General features: G+C 49.6%; 1 long non-coding RNA gene and 1 pseudogene across 23 annotated transcripts; one reads left to right on the forward strand and one right to left on the reverse strand.

Moving 5' to 3' along the window:
• LOC127922372 (methylthioribose-1-phosphate isomerase-like) overlaps positions 1-9674 on the reverse strand; it is a 34612-nt pseudogene extending 24938 nt beyond the window's left edge.
• A 5394-nt stretch (positions 9675-15068) lies between these two features.
• Positions 15069-17021, forward strand: LOC127922373 (uncharacterized). 23 transcript variants are annotated; one of them, XR_008111088.1, is made up of 10 exons: positions 15076-15150; positions 15196-15217; positions 15252-15308; positions 15506-15706; positions 15746-15811; positions 15869-16242; positions 16310-16505; positions 16555-16701; positions 16751-16848; positions 16898-17021. It is a non-coding gene; the product is annotated as an uncharacterized LOC127922373 (long non-coding RNA). The 23 variants fall into 23 exon arrangements; XR_008111098.1 differs by lacking the exons at positions 15252-15308; positions 16898-17021 and having other exon boundaries at positions 15584-15706; positions 16555-16891; XR_008111099.1 differs by lacking the exons at positions 15196-15217; positions 15252-15308; positions 16898-17021 and adding an exon at positions 15353-15374 and having other exon boundaries at positions 15584-15706; positions 16555-16891.
• The last annotated feature ends 5008 nt before the right edge of the window (positions 17022-22029 follow it).

Below are 22029 nucleotides of genomic sequence, written 5' to 3' on the forward strand. Positions count from 1 at the left end.
CCTCCCCTCTCACCCTCTCTCCCTACATCCATCCCTCCCTCTCCTCCTACATCCATCCATCCCTCCTCTCTCTCTCCCTACATCCATCCCTCTCTCTCTCCCTACATCCATCCCTCCCTCTCTCTCTCCTACATCCATCCCTCCTCTCTCTCTCTCTCCCTCATCCATCCCTCCCCTCTCTCTCTCTCCCTACATCCATCCCTCCCTCTCCTCTCCCTCTCCTACATCCCCATCCCTCCCTACATCCCTCTCTCTCTCCCTACATCCATCCCTCCCTCTCTCTCTCCCTACATCCATCCCTCCCTCTCTCTCCCCATCCATCCCTCCCTCTCTCTCTCCCTACATCCCCCTCTCTCTCTCTCTCTCCCTACATCCATCCCCTCCTCCCTCTCTCTCTCCCTACATCCATCCCTCTCTCTCTATAGTCATCCCTCTCTCTCTCTCCATACATCATCCCTCTCCCTACATCCATCCCTCTCTCTCCTCTCCCTACATCCATCCCTCCCTCTCTCTCTCCCTACATCCATCCCTCCCTCTCTCTCTCTCCCTACATCCATCCCTCCTCCTCTCCATCCATCCCTCCCTCTCCCTACATCCATCCCTCCCTCCTACATCCATCCCTCTCCTCTCTCTCTCCCTACATCCATCCCTCCCCCTCTCTCTCCCTACATCCATCCCTCCCTCTCTCCCTACATCCATCCTCTCCTCCCTCTCTCCTACATCCATCCATCTCCCTCTCCCCTCTCTCCCTCTCTCTCCCTACATCCATCCATCCCTCCCTCCTCTCTCTCTCCCTACATCCATCCTCATCCTCTCCCTCTCTCCCTACATCCATCCCTCCTCTCTCTCTCCCTACATCCATCCCTCTCTCTCCCCATCATCTCTCTCTCCCTCCATCCATCCCTCCCTCTCTCTCTCCCTACATCCATCCCTCCTCTCTCTACTCCTCCCTCTCATCCATCCCTCCCTCTCCTCTCCCTACATCCATCCCTCCTCTCTCTCTCATCCCCTCCCTACATCCCATCCTCTCCCTCACCTCTCTCGCCCTACATCCATCCCTCCCTCCTCTCTCTCCCTACATCCATCCCTCCCTCCTCTCTCCCTACATCCATCCCTCCCTCTCCTCTCTCTCCCTACATCCATCCCTCCTCTCTCTCTCCCATCCATCCATCCTCTCTCTCTCTCCCCTCCATCCTCCCTCTCTCTGCCTACATCCATCCCTCTACATCATCCCTCTCTCTCCTCTACATCCATCCATCCCTCCTCTCTCTCTCTACATCATCCCTCTCTCTCTCTACATCCATCTCTCTCATCCCTCTCCCTACATCCATCCCTCCTCTCATCTCTCTCCCTACATCCATCCCTCTCATCCCTCTCCTCTCTCTCTCTCCCTACATCCATCCATCCATCCCTCTCTCCATCTCTAGGCCCTACATCATCCTCCTCTCTCTCCTCCCTACATCCATCCCTCCCCCATCTCTCTCCCTACATCCATCCCTCCCCCATCTCTCTCCCTACATCCATCCCCTCCCTCTGCCTACATCCATCTCCCTCTCCTACATCCATCCCCCATCCCTCCTCTCTCTCCCTACTCTATAGTCATCCCTCTCTCTCATCCCTCATCCCTCTCCCTCCATCTCCTCCATCCCTCCCCCATTCCTCTCCATCCCCATCCCTCCCTCCATCCCTCTCCCTCCACCCATCCCTCCCCATCTCCCTCCATCCTCCCTGGAGGGGGGACCCATCCCTGAGGGGGAGAAGGAACCCATCCATCCCTGGAGGGGGACCCAACCCAATGAGGGGGATCTCCATCTCCTCTACACCCAGGAATCCCTCCTCCCACCCATTCCTCTCTCCCTCCCTCCACCCATCCCTCTCTCCATCTCCATCTCCCTCCACCCATCCCTCTCTCCATCTCCCTCCACCCATCCCTCTCTCCATCTCCCTCCACCCATCCCTCTCTCTCTCTCCCCATCTCCCTCCACCCATTCCTCTCTCCCTCCACCCATTCCCTCTCCTCCCTCCACCCATCCCTCTCTCCCTCCCTCCACCCATCCCTCTCTCCCTCCCTCCACCATCCATCCTCCACCCATCCCTCTCTCCATCTCTCCCCTCCACCCATCCCTCTCTCCATACCTCTCTGTGAGTTGTTCTGGGTTTTTCTCCATGCTCTCGTTCTCGGCAAACTCCATCAGTTCTCGGGCGGAGAAGGCCCATATTGACAGCCGTGGGTCTTGCAGAAGTCAGGTGACACAGAGACTCCCGGATGAAGGTCACGGGGTCGTTGCCCCCGGCACCTGCGCGCAGCTCCACTGCCAGGCTCAGACAGCCTACGATGGCGATGGCAGGAGCCCCCCGTACCTGGAGGGAGAGAAGGAATGGAGGAGGAGAAGGAATGGAGGGAGAGAAGGAATGGAGGGGGAGAAGGAATGGAGGGGAGAAGGAATGGAGGAGGAGAAGGAATGGAGGGGGAGAAGGAATGGAGGAGGAGAAGGAATGGAGGGGAGAAGGAATGGAGGGAGAGAAGGAATGGAGGGGGAGAAGGAATGGAGGAGGAGAAGGAATGGAGGGGGAGAAGGAATGGAGGGGGAGGAGGATGGAGGAGGAGAAGGAATGGAGGAGGGAGAAGGAATGGAGGGGGGAGAAGGAATGAGGGGGAGAAGGAATGGAGGGGAGAAGGAATGGAGGGGGAGAAGGAATGGAGGAGGGAGAAGGAATGGAGGGGGAGAAGGAATGGAGGAGGGAGAAGGAATGGAGGAGGGAGAAGGAATGAGGGGGAGAAGGAATGGAGGGGGAGAAGGAATGGAGGGGGAGAAGGAATGGAGGGGGAGAAGGAATGGAGGGGGAGAAGGAATGGAGGGGGAGAAGGAATGGAGGGGAGAAGGAATGGAGGGGAGAAGGAATGGAGGGGGAGAAGGAATGGAGGGGAGAAGGAATGGAGGGGGAGAAGGAATGGAGGAGGAGAAGAAGGAATGGAGGAGGAGAAGGAATGGAGGGGGGAGAAGGAGAAGGAATGGAGGAGGAGAAGGAATGGAGGGGGAGAAGGAATGGAGGAGGAGAAGGAGAAGGAATGAGGGGGAGAAGGAATGGAGGGGGAGAAGGAATGGAGGGGGAGAAGGAATGGAGGAGGGAGAAGGAATGGAGGAGGGAGAAGGAATGGAGGGGGAGAAGGAATGGAGGGGGAGAAGGAATGGAGGGGGAGAAGGAATGGAGGGGGAGAAGGAATGGAGGGGGAGAAGGAATGGAGGGGGAGAAGGAATGGAGGGGGAGAAGGAATGGAGGGGGAGAAGGAATGGAGGAGGAGAAGGAATGGAGGAGGAGAAGGAATGGAGGAGGAGAAGGAATGGAGGGGGAGAAGGAATGGAGGGGGAGAAGGAATGGAGGGGAGAAGGAATGGAGGAGGAGAAGGAATGGAGGAGAGAAGGAATGGAGGGGGAGAAGGAATGGAGGGGGAGAAGGAATGGAGGGGGAGAAGGAATGGAGGGAGAGAAGGAATGGAGGGGGAGAAGGAATGGAGGGGGAGAAGGAATGGAGGGGAGAAGGAATGGAGGGAGGGGAGAAGGAATGGAGGGAGGAGAAGGAATGGAGGGGGAGAGGAATGGAGGGGGAATGGAGGGGAGAAGGAATGGAGGGGGAATGGAGGGGGAGAAGGAATGGAGGAGGAGAAGGAATGGAGGGGGAGAAGGAATGGAGGGGGAGAAGGAATGGAGGGGGAGAAGGAATGAGGGGGGAGAAGGAATGGAGGGGGGAGAAGGAATGGAGGGGGAGAAGGAATGGAGGAGGGAGAAGGAATGGAGGGAGAAGGAATGGAGGGAGAAGGAATGGAGGGAGAAGGAATGGAGGGGGAGAGGGAGTGGAGGGGGAGAAGGAAGGGAGGGGGAGAAGGAATGGAGGAGGAGAAGGAATGGAGGAGGAGAAGGAATGGAGGAGAGGAAGGAGAAGGAATGGAGGGGGAGAAGGAATGGAGGGGGAGAAGGAATGGAGGGAGGAGAAGGAATGGAGGGGAGAAGGAATGGGGGGGAGAAGGAATGGAGGGGGAGAAGGAATGGAGGGGAGGAGAAGGAATGGAGGGGAGAAGGAATGGAGGAGGAGAAGGAATGGAGGAGGAGGGGGGAAGGGAGGGGGAGAATGGAATGGAGGGGGAGAAGGAATGGAGGGGAGAAGGAATGGAGGAGGAGAAGGAATGGAGGAGGAGAAGGAATGGAGGGGGAGAAGGAATGGAGGGGGAGAAGGAATGGAGGGGGAGAAGGAATGGAGGGGGAGAAGGAATGGAGGAGGGAGAAGGAATGGAGGGGGGAGAAGGAATGGAGGGGGAAGGGAATGGAGGGGGAGAAGGAATGGAGGGGGAGAAGGAATGGAGGGGGAGAAGGAATGGAGGGGGAGAAGGAATGGAGGGGGAGAAGGAATGGAGGGGGAGAAGGAATGGAGGAGGAGAAGGAATGGAGGGGGAGAAGGAATGGAGGGGAGAAGGAATGGAGGAGGAGAAGGAATGGAGGGGGAGAAGGAATGGAGGGGAGAAGGAATGGAGGAGGAGAAGGAATGGAGGAGGAGAAGGAATGGAGGGGAGAAGGAATGGAGGGGAGAAGGAATGGAGGGGAGAAGGAATGGAGGGGAGAAGGAATGGAGGGGGAGAAGGAATGGAGGGGGAGAAGGAATGGAGGGGGAGAAGGAATGGAGGGAGAGAAGGAATGGAGGGGAGAAGGAATGGAGGGGAGAAGGAATGGAGGAGGAGAAGGAATGGAGGAGGAGAAGGAATGGAGGGGAGAAGGAATGGAGGGGAGAAGGAATGGAGGGGGAGAAGGAATGGAGGGGGAGAAGGAATGGAGGGGGAATGGAGGGGGAGAAGGAATGGAGGAGGAGAAGGAATGGAGGAGGAGAAGGAATGGAGGGGGAATGGAGGGGAGAAGGAATGGAGGGGAGAAGGAATGGAGGGGAGAAGGAATGGAGGGGGAGAAGGAATGGAGGGGGAGAAGGAATGGGGGGAGAAGGAATGGAGGGGGAGAAGGAATGGAGGGGGAGAAGGAATGGAGGGGGAGAAGGAATGGAGGGGGAGAAGGAATGGAGGGGAGAAGGAATGGAGGGGAGAAGGAATGGAGGGGGAGAAGGAATGGAGGGGGAGAAGGAATGGAGGGGAGAAGGAATGGAGGGAGAAGGAATGGAGGAGGAGAAGGAATGGAGGGAGAAGGAATGGAGGAGGAGAAGGAATGGAGGAGGAGAAGGAATGGAGGAGGAGAAGGAATGGAGGGGAGAAGGAATGGAGGAGGAGAAGGAATGGAGGAGGAGAAGGAATGGAGGGGGAGAAGGAATGGAGGGGAGAAGGAATGGAGGAGGAGAAGGAATGGAGGGGAGAAGGAATGGAGGAGGAGAAGGAATGGAGGAGGAGAAGGAATGGAGGAGGAGAAGGAATGGAGGGGAGAAGGAATGGAGGGGAGAAGGAATGGAGGGGGAGAAGGAATGGAGGGGAGAAGGAATGGAGGAGGAGAAGGAATGGAGGAGGAGAAGGAATGGAGGAGAAGGAATGGAGGGAGAAGGAATGGAGGGAGAAGGAATGGAGGAGGAGAAGGAATGGAGGAGGAGAAGGAATGGAGGAGGAGAAGGAATGGAGGGAGAAGGAATGGAGGGGGAGAAGGAATGGAGGGGAGAAGGAATGGAGGAGGAGAAGGAATGGAGGGGAGAAGGAATGGAGGAGGAGAAGGAATGGAGGAGGAGAAGGAATGGAGGAGGAGGGGAATGGAGGAGGAGGGGGAATGGAGGGGAGAAGGAATGGAGGAGGAGAAGGAATGGAGGAGGAGAAGGAATGGAGGAGGAGAAGGAATGGAGGAGGAGGAGAAGGAATGGAGGAGGGAGAAGAAGGAATGGAGGAGGAGAAGGAATGGAGGAGGAGAAGGAATGGAGGGGGAGAAGGAATGGAGGGGGAGAAGGAATGGAGGGGGAGAAGGAATGGAGGGGAGAAGGAATGGAGGGGAGAAGGAATGGAGGGGGAGAAGGAATGGAGGGGGAGAAGGAATGGAGGGGGAGAAGGAATGGAGGGGGAGAAGGAATGGAGGAGGAGAAGGAATGGAGGGGGAGAAGGAATGGAGGGGGAGAAGGAATGGAGGGGGAGAAGGAATGGAGGAGAAGGAATGGAGGAGAAGGGGAATGGAGGAGGAGGGGGAATGGAGGGGGAGAAGGAATGGAGGGGGAGAAGGAATGGAGGGGGAGAAGGAATGGAGGAGGAGAAGGAATGGAGGAGGAGAAGGAATGGAGGAGGAGAAGGAATGGAGGAGGAGAAGAAGGAATGGAGGAGGGAGAAGGAATGGAGGAGGAGAAGGAATGGAGGAGGAGAAGGAATGGAGGAGGAGAAGGAATGGAGGAGGAGAAGGAATGGAGGGGGAGAAGGAATGGATGAGGAGAAGGAATGGAGGAGGAGGAGGAATGGAGGAGGAGGAGGAATGGAGGAGGAGAAGGAATGGAGGAGGAGAAGGAATGGAAGGGGAGAAGGAATGGAGGGGGAGAAGGAATGGAGGAGGAGAAGGAATGGAGGAGGAGAAGGAATGGAGGAGGAGGAGAAGGAATGGAGGAGGAGAAGGAATGGAGGAGGAGAAGGAATGGAGGAGGAGAAGGAATGGAGGGGAGAAGGAATGGAGGAGGAGAAGGAATGGAGGAGGAGAAGGAATGGAGGAGGAGAAGGAATGGAGGAGGAGAAGGAATGGAGGGGGAGAAGGAATGGAGGGGGAGAAGGAATGGAGGAGGAACCAGACATCATATTGGAATTGAGCCTTTGAACATTTCTTGTAATCCTCCAGGTAAACCAGAGAGGGAGGACCTGTGTGTCTATCGAACTCTCTCATTGGTCTTTATCATACACCTGTCTCCTCCCATCTCTCCTCGCCTGCTGGAACCCCCACACTCCTCTAGAACTCTCCTGTCCAGAAGACTGAAACTATGCAGTACGAGGCTATACCAGACAGGACCGTATGCAGGCAATACCAGACAGGACCGTATGCAGGCAACACCAGACAGGACCGTATGCAGGCAATAACCAGACAGGACCGTATGCAGGCAATAACCAGACAGGACCGTATGCAGGCAATACCAGACAGGACCGTATGCAGGCAATACCAGACAGGACCGTATGCAGGCTATACCAGACAGGACCGTATGCAGGCAATACCAGACAGGACCGTATGCAGGCAATACCAGACAGGACCGTATGCAGGCAATACCAGACAAGACCGTATGCAGGCAATACCAGACAGGACCGTATGCAGGCAATACCAGACAGGACCGTATGCAGGCAATACCAGACAGGACCGTATGCAGGCAATACCAGACAGGACCGTATGCAGGCAATACCAGACAGGACCGTATGCAGGCAATACCAGACAGGACCGTATGCAGGCAATACCAGACAGGACCGTATGCAGGCAATACCAGACAGGACCGTATGCAGGCAATACCAGACAGGACCGTATGCAGGCAATACCAGACAGGACCGTATGCAGGCAATACCAGACAGGACCGTATGCAGGCAATACCAGACAGGACCGTATGCAGGCAATACCAGACAGGACCGTATGCAGGCAATACCAGACAGGACCGTATGCAGGCAATACCAGACAGGACCGTATGCAGGCAATACCAGACAGGACCGTATGCAGGCAATACCAGACAGGACCGTATGCAGGCAATACCAGACAGGACCGTATGCAGGCAATACCAGACAGGACCGTATGCAGGCAATACCAGACAGGACCGTATGCAGGCAATACCAGACAGGACCGTATGCAGGCAATACCAGACAGGACCGTATGCAGGCAATACCAGACAGGACCGTATGCAGGCAATACCAGACAGGACCGTATGCAGGCAATACCAGACAGGACCATATGCAGGCAATACCAGACAGGACCGTATGCAGGCAATACCAGACAGGACCGTATGCAGGCAATACCAGACAGGACCGTATGCAGGCAATACCAGACAGGACCGTATGCAGGCAATACCAGACAGGACCGTATGCAGGCAATACCAGACAGGACCGTATGCAGGCAATACCAGACAGGACCATATGCAGGCAATACCAGACAGGACCGTATGCAGGCAATACCAGACAGGACCGTATGCAGGCAATACCAGACAGGACCGTATGCAGGCAATACCAGACAGGACCGTATGCAGGCAATACCAGACAGGACCGTATGCAGGCAATAACAGACAGGACCGTATGCAGGCAATACCAGACAGGACTGTACACACACGCCCAACCCTCTAACCACTAGGCTACCTGCCGACACAAAGCAGGGCGATAGTCAGGACACACAGACAGCAGGACAGTGAGTAGTGGTGTCATCCATCCCCAGAGACACTACCATTACTATCACCATGACGACATCATACTGTTTAAGAGGCGTTCCATCACAGGTCTGAAGTTGGACTGATGCTCAGATGGAGAGTATCTCAGTGTGTGTGTGTGTGTGTGTGTGAGACAAAGAGGGAGATGAAGAGAGGGTGTCTGTATCAATGGAAGGAGGTTTATTATGAAGAATAAAAATAAGAGAAATAGTCTATTTGACGATCAACAAAACACCTCTCCTCATCAGAACCGCTCTGATAAAAGCCGTCGCCAAACACTAATAAAAGGAGTCAACAAGCGGCAGAGCACCGACTGCAGGAGCGAACAAAACCCCGGGAGTCGGTCATTAATAATGCATAGACAATCTTTACAGTGAGAGCAAGATAAAGGGAGCGAAGGGGTGGGCGTTTTCATGGGTGAGTGCGGATACCTGGCACGGTGGTTTTGTCGGTGGCACGGGTTAACGTTAAACGGTAAATAAATAATTGGATCCATTGTCGCTTAGGATCACGTTAAATTGAGAAACCGGGCCGGTAAAAACGAACGAGTGACACACTGTGTGTGTGATCCAACCCCGACCGTCCACACCGGGGCCGCTATTCCATGCAATACGGCGCTGCGGACGGTAGTAAAATCCGTGGAAATAGCAGGGACGGTCAAAACACACAGGCCTTCAACAAAGAGCCTGTCACAGGCCACAAGCCCTTCGCACAACACCGCCCAGATATGCTCTGTGACAGAACCGAGGGCAGGGTGCACAGCTCACACTAAATACCCACCCTGTCTGACACAAAGACACCCGTAGTCAGCATAGCTACACACACTGTGGTGGAAACACTGATAACTAGAAACACACACACGGGGAGGTGACACGTAGTGAGTGTGGAATCGGACAGGAAACGAACGAGGGAGAAGACAGAGAGTGATATTTCTTACCTTCATGGACTTTATCGCTTCATAGCCGTCCTGCACTGTGCGGACCTCGTCGAACACAGTCTCCTGCGGTAGGAGCAGCTGGTTAAGAATCTGCAGAGACCCGGCCCGGTAACGGATCGCCTCGAGCGTCATGACCCGCGAACGAGATGGATCGGATGGCACAACACACACACACGCTCCTCCCGGTTGTCGTTTCGAATCGTCGTGGGTTGGTAGAGGATAAAAGTGCTGGTAAATGAATATTAACTGTCTGGGGGGGAAAAGAGGGGGAGCTCAGAAAACCTCTGTCTGACACACATACGGAACCACGTGCTTACCCCGGCAGGAAACCGACCCTGCCTTTCCGAACTTTGTCCACGCCCACCTCTCGCGCGCTCTTTTTCGGCGGTGACAGGCCTGCTCTCTTCTCCCCCTCTTCTCTCTTCTCCCTTCTCTCTTCTCTCTTCTCTCTTCTCCCCCTCTTCTCTCTGCCCTCTGTTTTGATTGTAGTATGTATTAGCGTAACTGGAGGAGTTGAGCCGGTGCTCTTTCTTACCCTTCAACAACGGAGCAGGCTGCAGCCCCCTCTCATGTCGGGGTTTAGGGAGAACGAAGGAACATACTGAAACATACTGAAGCCATTGTCTAGTCCTCTCTCTGCAGCTATAGAGCTAGACAGATTATACTGTACAGACTAGACTAGCGCTACAGTCTGAGCTATATACAACATAATAAACCTCTCTGTATAGACTGTACTATAGTCCTCTCTTTATAGACTGTACTATAGTCCTCTGTATAGACTGCACTATAGTCCTCTCTGTATAGACTGCACTATAGTCTTCTCTGTATAGACTGCACTATAGTCCTCTCTGTATAGACTGCACTATAGTCCTCTCTGTATAGACTGTACTATAGTCCTCTCTGCAGACTACTATAGTCCCCTCTGTATAGACTGTACTATAGCCCTCTATAGACTGTACTATAGTCCTCTCTGTATAGACTGTACTATAGACTGACTGTACTATAGTCCTCTCTGTATAGACTGTACTATAGTCCTCTCTGTATAGACTGTACTATAGACTGACTGTACTATAGTCCTCTCTGTATAGACTGTACTATAGTCCTCTCTGCAGACTACTATAGTCCTCTCTGTATAGACTGTACTATAGTCCTCCTTATAGACTGTACTATAGTCCTCTCTGTATAGACTGTACTATAGTCCTCCTTATAGACTGTACTATAGTCCTCTCTGTATAGACTGTACTATAGTCCTCTATAGACTGTACTATAGTCCTCTCTGTATAGACTGTACTATAGTCCTCTCTGCAGACTATTTTGGTCCTCTCTGTATAGACTGTACTATAGCCCTCTGTATAGACTACTATAGCCCTCTCTGCAGACTACTATAGTCCTCTCTGTATAGACTGTACTATAGTCCTCTATATAGACTGTACTATAGTTCTCTCTGTATAGACTGTACTATAGTCCTCTCTGTATAGACTGTACTATAGTCCTCTCTGTATAGACTGCACTATAGTCTTCACTGTATAGACTGTACTATAGTCATCTGTATAGACTGTACTATAGTCCTCTCTGCAGACTACTATAGTCCTCTCTGTATAGACTGTACTATAGCCCTCTCTGTATAGACTATTATAGTCCTTTCTGTATAGACTGTACTATAGTCATCTCTGTATAGACTGTACTATAGCCCTCTCTGCAGACTACTATAGTCCTCTCTGTATAGACTGCACTATAGTCTTCACTGTATAGACTGTACTATAGTCATCTGTATAGACTGTACTATAGCCCTCTCTGCAGACTACTATAGCCCTCTGTATAGACTGTACTATAGTCATCTGTATAGACTGTACTATAGTCATCTGTATAGACTGTACTATAGCCCTCTCTGCAGACTACTATAGTCCTCTCTGTATAGACTGCACTATAGTCTTCACTGTATAGACTGTACTATAGTCATCTGTATAGACTGTACTATAGCCATCTGTATAGACTGTACTATAGCCCTCTCTGCAGACTACTATAGCCCTCTGTATAGACTGTACTATAGCCCTCTCTGCAGACTACTATAGCCCTCTGTATAGACTGTACTATAGCCCTCTCTGCAGACTACTATAGCCCTCTGTATAGACTGTACTATAGCCCTCTCTGCAGACTACTATAGCCCTCTGTATAGACTGTACTATAGTCCTCCCTGGAGCGGTATACTGATTTATAGTCTATAGAGACTTGACTAGCTGTATACTGAGCTTTATACTATAGTCAGTCTGGAGAGATGATGTAGGCAATACTGGTGTCTGGAAACCCCACCGGTATTTCATCAATTATTTTCTCTCACTCACTCTCACACACACTCACTCACACACTCTCTCTCACACTCTCTCTCTCACTCTCTCTCTCATACACTCACACACTCTCTCTCACTCCCTCTCTCTCACACACTCTCTCTCACACACTCATTCACACACTCTCTCTCACACACACTCTCTCTCTCACACACACTCTCTCTCACACACACACTCTCTCTCACACACACTCTCTCTCTCACACACTCTCTCTCTCACACACTCTCTCTCTCACACACTCTCTCTCTCACACACTCTCTCTCTCACACACACTCTCTCTCACACACTCTCTCTCTCACACACACTCTCTCTCACACACACTCTCTCTCACACACACTCTCTCTCACACACACTCTCTCTCACACACACTCTCTCTCACACACACTCTCTCTCACACACTCTCTCTCTCACACACACTCTCTCTCTCACACACACTCTCTCTCTCACACACACTCTCTCTCTCTCACACACACTCTCTCTCTCACACACACTCTCTCTCTCTCTCTCTCTCTCTCACACACACACAAATAAATTAAACACAATATACAGGCTTAATTCATTGTGGTATTTTAATCCAACCATGATTCCCCTCCCAGGACATTTGACCACATCATTATAATGCCAGTTAATAGTTCATTATCCATCACCTTTGGACACACACTTTGTTCATTTAAAAATAGAGCCATAGTCAATGCTGTATATATAATATATTAACAGGGCTTTTCTGACTGATTGCCAACAATGGATACATGTTTTTAACATAAAAAACAAACTAAACAAAAACCGGTGCTGATCTGGGATCAGTTTAGCCACCACTGGGGGACCACAAAGCTTCTCAGGGCAGTGCTGATCTGGGCCTGCCTTTCCACAAAGCTTCTCAGAGCAGCAGTGCTGATCTAGGATCAGTTTAGCCACCAGGACTGGGGTACTGGGCCTGTTTCCACAAAGCTTCTCAGAGCAGCAGTGCTGATCTGGGATCAGTTTAGCCACCAGGACTGGGGGACTGGGCCTGTTTCCACAAAGCTTCTCAGAGCAGCAGTGCTGATCTAGGATCAGTTTAGCCACCAGGACTGGGGGACTGGGCCTGTTTCCACAAAGCTTCTCAGAGCAGCAGTGCTGATCTAGGATCAGTTTAGCCACCAGGACTGGGGGACTCTGCCTGTATCCTCAAAGCTTCTCAGAGTAGATCTAGTATGGAGTGATGTCATAATGTAGGATCAGTTTAGCCACCAGGACTGGGGGACTCTGCCTGTATCCTCAAAGCTTCTCAGAGTAGATCTAGTATGGAGTGATGTCATAATGTAGGATCAGTTTAGCCACCAGGACTGGGGGACTCTGCCTGTATCCTCAAAGCTTCTCAGAGTAGATCTAGTATGGAGTGATGTCATAATGTAGGATCAGTTTAGCCACCAGGACTGGGGACTCTGCCTGTATCCTCAAAGCTTCTCAGAGTAGATCTAGTATGGAGTGATGTCATAATGTAGGATCAGTTTAGCCTTTTAGCTCATAATGAATCAGATTATATGGACAGGTTGGAACCTGATCCTGGATCAGCACTCCAACTCAGATGCTGTGGATACAGAGACAGATCACACTACAGTAGGCTACTAAATGACTGTTGTAGTGGAGAGAGAGAGAGAGGAGAGAGACCGATAGGGGATACAGGAGGAGACCTCAGGGTGTCTGGGTCTATAGAGGGGTAGAGGATGAGACCTCAGATTGCTTTAACATGTGATGTGTTTAGCTGATCTGTAAAATACCTATCCAGGCGATGTAAGATCTGGCGTCAGCAACGTCTGAACAGAGGAACAGAACACACCCTCTAACTGATGACTTCACAATGTGGTGATGGACATTCTAACTGATGACGTCATAGTGACATGACGCAAGCCTAATTGATGACATCACAATAGGCTAAATATGGTCCTATAAGAGGGGTCCCAGACTCCGCACCATAGCATTACAATGAATAGAGAACCTCTATCCCAATTCAAAGATAACCCCGTGGGTTTTACAGCTACTGGTCTGTTCTACACTAATTCTAATCCTGTCCTCTTCAATTTAACCCCTGGGGTACCTCCTCTCCTCACTTCCCTGAATGAGACATCTCCATGGCGACACCAGTGTTAGCTAATCCCTCATTATGGGATATAGTTCCCGTTTCCGTGTAGTTCCCATATCACACGACACCAAACGGGTCATATTACAGTAATCTGGGAATAGTGGAGCAGACAGATTAGATTAAACTCATTAACAACGCACACACACACACAATGCGGAGACCAGGAGTTACACACACCACTCTCTGAACAGAGAGAAAGAGAGAGAGCCATTGAAGGACTTTAAAGACTATAGTGAAGGCGGCAGGGTTTTGGTAATAATCGGTAGTGTTTTTGTTTTCAAGTGCAAATAAGCCTTTCTCTGCCCTGCTCTGCATTCTGTCTTCATGTCACTATCAATCCCACAGGATCCCATTCTGCCGTGTATCTCAATGGTGCCCTATTCCCTATATTAGTCCCTATGGGCCCTGGTCTAAAGTAGTGCACTTTATAGGGAATAGGGTGCCATTTGGGAGGCAGGCCTGTTTTATTCAAACGGGTTCTTCTTCCTAACTGATTGAATGAATGACAATACAAAGTAAAGAACAGAGTAAAAGGAAGAGCATTATAGTGGAGGAGGCAGAGAGGAGCAGAGGAGCGGCAGGAAGATGTTGAAGGTGATTGGCTGTGTGTGTGTGAGTAACATAACAGTACTGCAGACAACTCTCCAGTCCCTCTGTCCTCCTCTTATCAGACCAGGCGTTTCCTCTTGAGAGATTCCAACTGACGAATGGAGAGAGAGAGAAAGGGAGGGGAGGGGAGGGAGAGGGGGGAGTTAGGGGAGAGAGAGGGGGAGAGGGGAGAGAGGGGGAGGGAGGGAGAGAGAGAGAGAGAGAGGGAGGGGAGAGGAGAGAGGGAGAGAGAGAGGGAGAGAGGGAGAGAGAGAGAGGGAGAGAGAGAGAGGGGGAGGGAGGGAGTTAGGGAGAGAGAGAGGGAGAGAGGGAGAGGGAGGAAAAAAATAAGATGGGGAGAGAAGGGAGTGAGAGATGAGAGTGAGAGAAAGAGAGAGGGAGAGGTGAGGCAGGGAAGGAAGGAGAGAGGTGAGGGAGGATAGGAAAGAGAGGTGAGGGAGGAATGGAGGGGGAAGGTGAGGGAGGAAAGGAGAGGAGGTGAGGGAGTTAGGGAGAGAGGAGAGAGAGGAAGTAAAGGAGAGGAGGTGAGGAGGAAAGGAGAGGGAGGTGAGGCAGGGAAGGAAGTGGAAGGGAGGAGGTGAGGAAGGAAAGAGAGGAGGTGAGGGAGGAAAGGAGAGGAGGAGCAGTGGAGGGAGGTGAGAGAAGGAGAGGAGGTGAGGAAGAGAAGGAAGGAGGTGAGGAAGGAAAGGAGAGGAGGTGAGGGAGGATAGGAGAGGTAAGAGAGGAAAGGAGAGGAGGTGAGGAAGGAAAGGAGAGGAGGTGAGGAAGGAAAGGAGAGGAGGTGAGGGAGGAAAGGAGAGGAGGTGAGGGAGGAAAGGAGAGGTGAGGGAGGAAGGAAAGGAGAGGAGGTGAGGAAGGAAAGGAGAGGAGGTGAGGAAGGAAAGGAGGTGAGGGAGGAAAGGAGGTGAGGGAGGAAAGGAGAGGAGGATAGCAGTGGAGGTGAGTGAGAGAAGGAGAGGAGGTGAGGGAGGAAAGGAGAGGAGGTGAGGAAGGAAAGGAGAGGAGGTGAGGAAGGAAAGGAGAGGAGGTGAGGGAGGAAAGGAGAGAGTGAGGAAGGAAAGGAGAGGAGGTGAGGGAGGAAAGGAGAGGAGGTGAGGGGAGGAAAGGAGAGGATAGGAGGTGAGGGAGGAAAGGAGAGGAGGTGAGGGAGGAAAGGAGGTGAGGAAGGAAAGGAGAGGAGGTGAGGAAGGAAAGGAGAGGAGGTGAGGAAGGAAAGGAGGTGAGGGAGGAAAGGAGGTGAGGGAGGAAAGGAGAGGAGGATAGCAGTGGAGGTGAGTGAGAGAAGGAGAGGAGGTGAGGGAGGAAAGGAGAGGAGGTGAGGAAGGAAAGGAGAGGAGGTGAGGAAGGAAAGGAGAGGAGGTGAGGGAGGAAAGGAGAGGAGGAAGGAAAGGAGAGGAGGTGAGGGAGGAAAGGAGAGGAGGTGAGGGAGGAAAGGAGAGGAGGTGAGGGAGGAAAGGAGAGGAGGTGAGGAAGGAAAGGAGAGGAGGATAGCAGTGGACGTGAGGGAGGAAAGGAGAGGAGGTGAGGGAGGAAAGGAGAGGAGGTGAGGAAGGAAAGGAGAGGAGGTGAGGGAGGAAAGGAGAGGAGGTGAGGAAGGAAAGGAGAGGAGGTGAGGGAGGAAAGGAGAGGAGGTGAGGGAGGAAAGGAGAGGAGGTGAGGAAGGAAAGGAGAGGAGGATAGCAGTGGAGGTGAGGGAGAGAAGGAGATTGGGAGAGAGGAGGGCAAGGGGTAGGTGTCAGATACAATTCAAACTAAATGATATTACACATCACATGGTGCTCGTATACACGATGTGGTCCGATGAATACAGGCTGTTTAAACAGGCAGTCAGTTCTGATCTTTTGACACTAATTGGTCTTTTTTGTATTTTTATTTTGACCATGTCGGTGTACCAGGTGGTGTACCTAACACTGTCTGTAGGAGCTGACCATGTCAGGTGGTGTACCTAACACTGTGTACCAGGTGGTGTACCTAACACTGTCTGTAGGAGCTGACCATGTGGGTGTACCAGGTGGTGTACCTAACACTGTCTGTAGGAGCTGACCATGTCGGTGTACCAGGTGGTGTACCTAACACTGTCTGTAGGAGCTGACCATGTGGGTGTACCAGGTGGTGTACCTAACACTGTCTGTAGGAGCTGACCATGTCGGTGTACCAGGTGGTGTACCTAACACTGTCTGTTGGAGCTGACCATGTCGGTGTACCAGGTGGTGTACCTAACACTGTCTGTAGGAGCTGACCATGTGGGTGTACCAGGTGGTGTACCTAACACTGTCTGTAGGAGCTGACCATGTGGGTGTACCAGGTGGTGTACCTAACACTGTCTGTAGGAGCTGACCATGTCGGTGTACCAGGTGGTGTACCTAACACTGTCTGTAGGAGCTGACCATGTGGGTGTACCAGGTGGTGTACCTAACACTGTCTGTAGGAGCTGACCATGTCGGTGTACCAGGTGGTGTACCTAACACTGTCTGTAGGAGCTGACCATGTCGGTGTACCAGGTGGTGTACCTAACACTGTCTGTAGGAGCTGACCATGTCAGTGTACCAGGTGGTGTACCTAACACTGTCTGTAGGAGCTGACCATGTCGGTGTACCAGGTGGTGTACCTAACACTGTCTGTAGGAGCTGACCATGTCGGTGTACCAGGTGGTGTACCTAACACTGTCTGTATATAACAGTGTTTACCTCAGTCTCCACCATCTTCAGCCGTCCTAGAGCGTCCTTAGCAGCATCCTGAATAGGCAGAGGACATGTTACACACAGACAAACACGCTGTAACACAAACACACAACCCTGACCCTTTACTCACCCTGTTGCCTTGGCTGGAAAACCTCTTCACTGACTCAGCAAGGCCCTGGGCAAAACGCTGCAAAATATTCTCATACTCTACAGAGAGACAGAGAGAGAGGGGGGGAGGGGAGAGAGACGGGAGAGAGAGATAGAGAGAGGGGAGAGAGAGAGGGAGACAGAGAGAGGGGAGAGAGAGAGAGAGAGACATGATGGAGGGAGGGTGATGAGAAAGAGATGGATGGAGTGAGGGAGATGCGAGAGAGATGGAGAGAGATGGATTGATGGAGATAGAGAGAGAGATGGATGGAGGGAGAGAGAGAGAGATGGATGGAGGGAGAGAGAGATGGATGGAGGGATGGAGAGGAGAGAGATGGATGGATGGAGATGGGAGAGAGATGGATTGAGGGAGAGAGAGAGATGGATGGATGGAGGGAGAGAGAGAGAGATGGATGGATTGAGGGAGATAGAGAGAGAGATGGATGGAGGGAGAGAGAGAGATGGATGGAGGGATGGAGAGAGAGAGAGATGGATGGATGGAGATGGAGAGAGAGATGGATTGAGGGAGCGAGAGAGATGGATTGAGGGAGAGAGATGGATGGAGGGAGATAGAGAGAGAGATGGATGGAGAGAGAGATGGATTGAGGGAGAGAGAGAGATGGATGGAGGGAGATAGAGAGAGAGATGGATGGAGGGAGATAGAGAGAGAGATGATGAAGGTAGAGAGAGAGATGATGGAGGGAGAGAGAGAGAGATGGATGGATTGAGGGAGGGAGGGACAGAGATAAATATATAGAGGAGTATGTTGAGCCTCTCTCTAGCTGGGCTTTCTGCCACTGCAGCCTGTGTGTGTGTCTGTGTGTCTGTGTGTGTGTCTGTGTGTCTGTGTTACCTGACAGTAGAGTAGGGGAGGCTCTCTCTAGCTGAGCTTTCTGCCACTGCAGCCTGTGTGTGTGTGTGTGTGTGTGTTACCTGACAGTAGAGTAGGGGAGGCTCTCTCTAGCTGAGCTTTCTGCCACTGCAGCCTGTGTGTGTGTGTGTGTGTTACCTGACAGTAGAGTAGGGGAGGCTCTCTCTAGCTGGGCTTTCTGCCACTGCAGCCTGTGTGTGTCTGTGTGTGTGTGTGTGTGTGTGTGTGTGTGTGTGTGTGTGTGTGTGTGTGTGTGTGTGTTACCTGACAGTAGAGTAGGGAGCCTCTCTCTAGCTGGGCTTTCTGCCACTGCAGCCTGTGTGTGTGTGTGTGTGTGTGTGTGTGTGTGTGTGTGTGTGTGTGTGTGTGTGTGTGTGTGTGTGTGTGTGTGTGTGTGTGTGTGTGTGTGTGTGTGTGTGTGTGTGTGTGTGTGTGTGTGTGTGTGTGTGTGTGTTACCTGACAGTAGAGTAGGGGAGGCTCTCTCTAGCTGGGCTTTCTGCCACTGCAGCCTGTGTGTGTCTGTGTGTGTGTGTCTGTGTGTGTGTGTGTGTTACCTGACAGTAGAGTAGGGGAGCCTCTCTCTAGCTGGGCTTTCTGCCACTGCAGCCTGTGTGTGTCTGTGTGTGTGTGTGTGTGTTACCTGACAGTAGAGTAGGGGAGGCTCTCTCTAGCTGGGCTTTCTGCCACTGCAGCCTGTGTGTGTCTGTGTGTGTGTGTGTGTGTGTTACCTGACAGTAGAGTAGGGGAGGCTCTCTCTAGCTGGGCTTTCTGCCACTGCAGCCTGTGTGTGTCTGTGTGTGTGTGTGTGTTACCTGACAGTAGAGTAGGGGAGGCTCTCTCTAGCTGGGCTTTCTGCCACTGCAGCCTGTGTGTGTCTGTGTGTGTGTGTGTGTTACCTGACAGTAGAGTAGGGGAGGCTCTCTCTAGCTGGGCTTTCTGCCACTGCAGCCTGTGTGTGACCTCCTTGTGTTGCTGTACCAGGTCAGACGGAGGATCCCGCCTACTCTTCCTGTAATCACCAATCTGACGGACACACAGGGTGATTGACATCATCTTAGACCAATCACAGCATAGATTGGCTACCTCCAATTCTGAACAGATCTAGAGTAAACGTTCCCACGGAGACGAGGAGAGGAAAATGAAAGATAGATCGAGAAGAAGAGAGAATGAAAACACACCTGTCTCTCCAGTCTCTCCTTATCGTAGTGCAGTAGACTGAAACTGTGGAGTTTATACTGGGGAGGAGAGTTGCTGGACTGGTTAGACTGCTTGTTCCTCCCATTGTCACTCTTTGGTTTGGAGCGAGGAGAGGGGGCCTGGAGGGGGGGAGGGGACTTCAGTTAGACTGGTATTAATATAACATGTTAACTCTGACAGAGACTGGTATTAATATAACATGTTAACTCTGACAGAGACTGGTATTAATATAACATGTTAACTCTGACAGAGACTGGTATTAATATAACATGTTAACTCTGACAGAGACTGGTATTAATATAACATGTTAACTCTGACAGAGACTGGTATTAATGTAACATGTTAACTCTGACAGAGACTGGTATTAATATAACATGTTAACTCTGACAGAGACTGGTATTAATATAACATGTTAACTCTGACAGAGACTGGTATTAATATAACATGTTAACTCTGACAGAGACTGGTATTAATATAACATGTTAACTCTGACAGAGACTGGTATTAATATAACATGTTAACTCTGACAGAGACTGGTATTAATATAACATGTTAACTCTGACAGAGACTGGTATTAATATACATGTTAACTCTGACAGAGACTGGTATTAATATATCATGTTAACTCTGACAGAGACTGGTATTAATATAACATGTTAACTCTGACAGAGACTGGTATTAATATAACATGTTAACTCTGACAGAGACTGGTATTAATATAACATGTTAACTCTGACAGAGACTGGTATTAATATAACATGTTAACTCTGACAGAGACTGGTATTAATATAACATGTTAACTCTGACAGAGACAATATAACATGTTAACTCTGACAGAGACTGGTATTAATATAACATGTTAACTCTGACAGAGACTGGTATTAATATAACATGTTAACTCTGACAGAGAATTAATATACATGTTAACTCTGACAGAGACTGGTATTAATATATCATGTTAACTCTGACAGAGACTGGTATTAATATAACATGTTAACTCTGACAGAGACTGGTATTATATATACTGACATGTTAACTGTTAACTCTGACAGAGACTGGTATTAATATAACATGTTAACTGACAGAGACTGTATTAATATAACAGAGACTGGTATTAATATATCATGTTAACTCTGACAGACTGGTATTAATATAACATGTTAACTGACAGACTGGTATTAATATAACATGTTAACTGACAGAGACTGGTATTAATATAACATGTTAACTCTGACAGAGACTGGTATTAATATAACATGTTAACTCTGACAGAGACTGGTATTAATATAACATGTTAACTCTGACAGAGACTGGTATTAATATAACATGTTAACTCTGACAGAGACTGGTATTAATATAACATGTTAACTCTGACAGAGACTGGTATTAATATAACATGTTAACTCTGACAGAGACTGGTATTAATATATCATGTTAACTGACAGAGACTGGTATTAATATAACATGTTAACTGACAGAGACTGGTATTAATATAACATGTTAACTCTGACAGAGACTGGTATTAATATAACATGTTAACTCTGACAGAGACTGGTATTAATATATCATGTTAACTGACAGAGACTGGTATTAATATATCATGTTAACTCTGACAGAGACTGGTATTAATATAACATGTTAACTCTGACAGAGACTGGTATTAATATAACATGTTAACTCTGACAGAGACTGGTATTAATATATAATGTTAACTCTGACAGAGACTGGTATTAATATATAATGTTAACTCTGACAGAGACTGGTATTAATATAACATGTTAACTCTGACAGAGACTGGTATTAATATATCATGTTAACTCTGACAGAGACTGGTATTAATATATCATGTTAACTGACAGAGACTGGTATTAATATAACATGTTAACTGACAGAGACTGGTATTAATATAACATGTTAACTGACAGAGACTGGTATTAATATAACATGTTAACTCTGACAGAGACTGGTATTAATATATCATGTTAACTCTGACAGAGACTGGTATTAATATATCATGTTAATGACAGAGTGGTATTAATATAACATGTTAACTCTGACAGAGACTGGTATTAATATAACATGTTAACTCTGACAGACTGGTATTAATATAACATGTTAACTCTGACAGAGACTGGTATTAATATAACATGTTAACTCTGACAGAGACTGGTATTAATATATCATGTTAACTCTGACAGAGACTGGTATTAATATATCATGTTAACTGACAGAGACTGGTATTAATATAACATGTTAACTCTGACAGAGACTGGTATTAATATAACATGTTAACTCTGACAGAGACTGGTATTAATATATCATGTTAACTCTGACAGAGACTGGTATTAATATAACATGTTAACTCTGACAGAGACTGGTATTAATATAACATGTTAACTCTGACAGAGACTGGTATTAATATAACATGTTAACTGACAGAGACTGGTATTAATATAACATGTTAACTCTGACAGAGACTGGTATTAATATAACATGTTAACTCTGACAGAGACTGGTATTAATATAACATGTTAACTCTGACAGAGACTGGTATTAATATAACATGTTAACTCTGACAGAGACTGGTATTAATATAACATGTTAACTCTGACAGAGACTGGTATTAATATAACATGTTAACTCTGACAGAGACTGGTATTAATATAACATGTTAACTCTGACAGAGACTGGTATTAATATAACATGTTAACTCTGACAGAGACTGGTATTAATATATCATGTTAATAGACTGGTATTAATATAACATGTTAACTCTGACAGAGAC

Source organism: Oncorhynchus keta, unplaced genomic scaffold (assembly GCF_023373465.1).
Source record: "Oncorhynchus keta strain PuntledgeMale-10-30-2019 unplaced genomic scaffold, Oket_V2 Un_contig_2547_pilon_pilon, whole genome shotgun sequence".
NCBI classification, from domain to species: domain Eukaryota; kingdom Metazoa; phylum Chordata; class Actinopteri; order Salmoniformes; family Salmonidae; genus Oncorhynchus; species Oncorhynchus keta.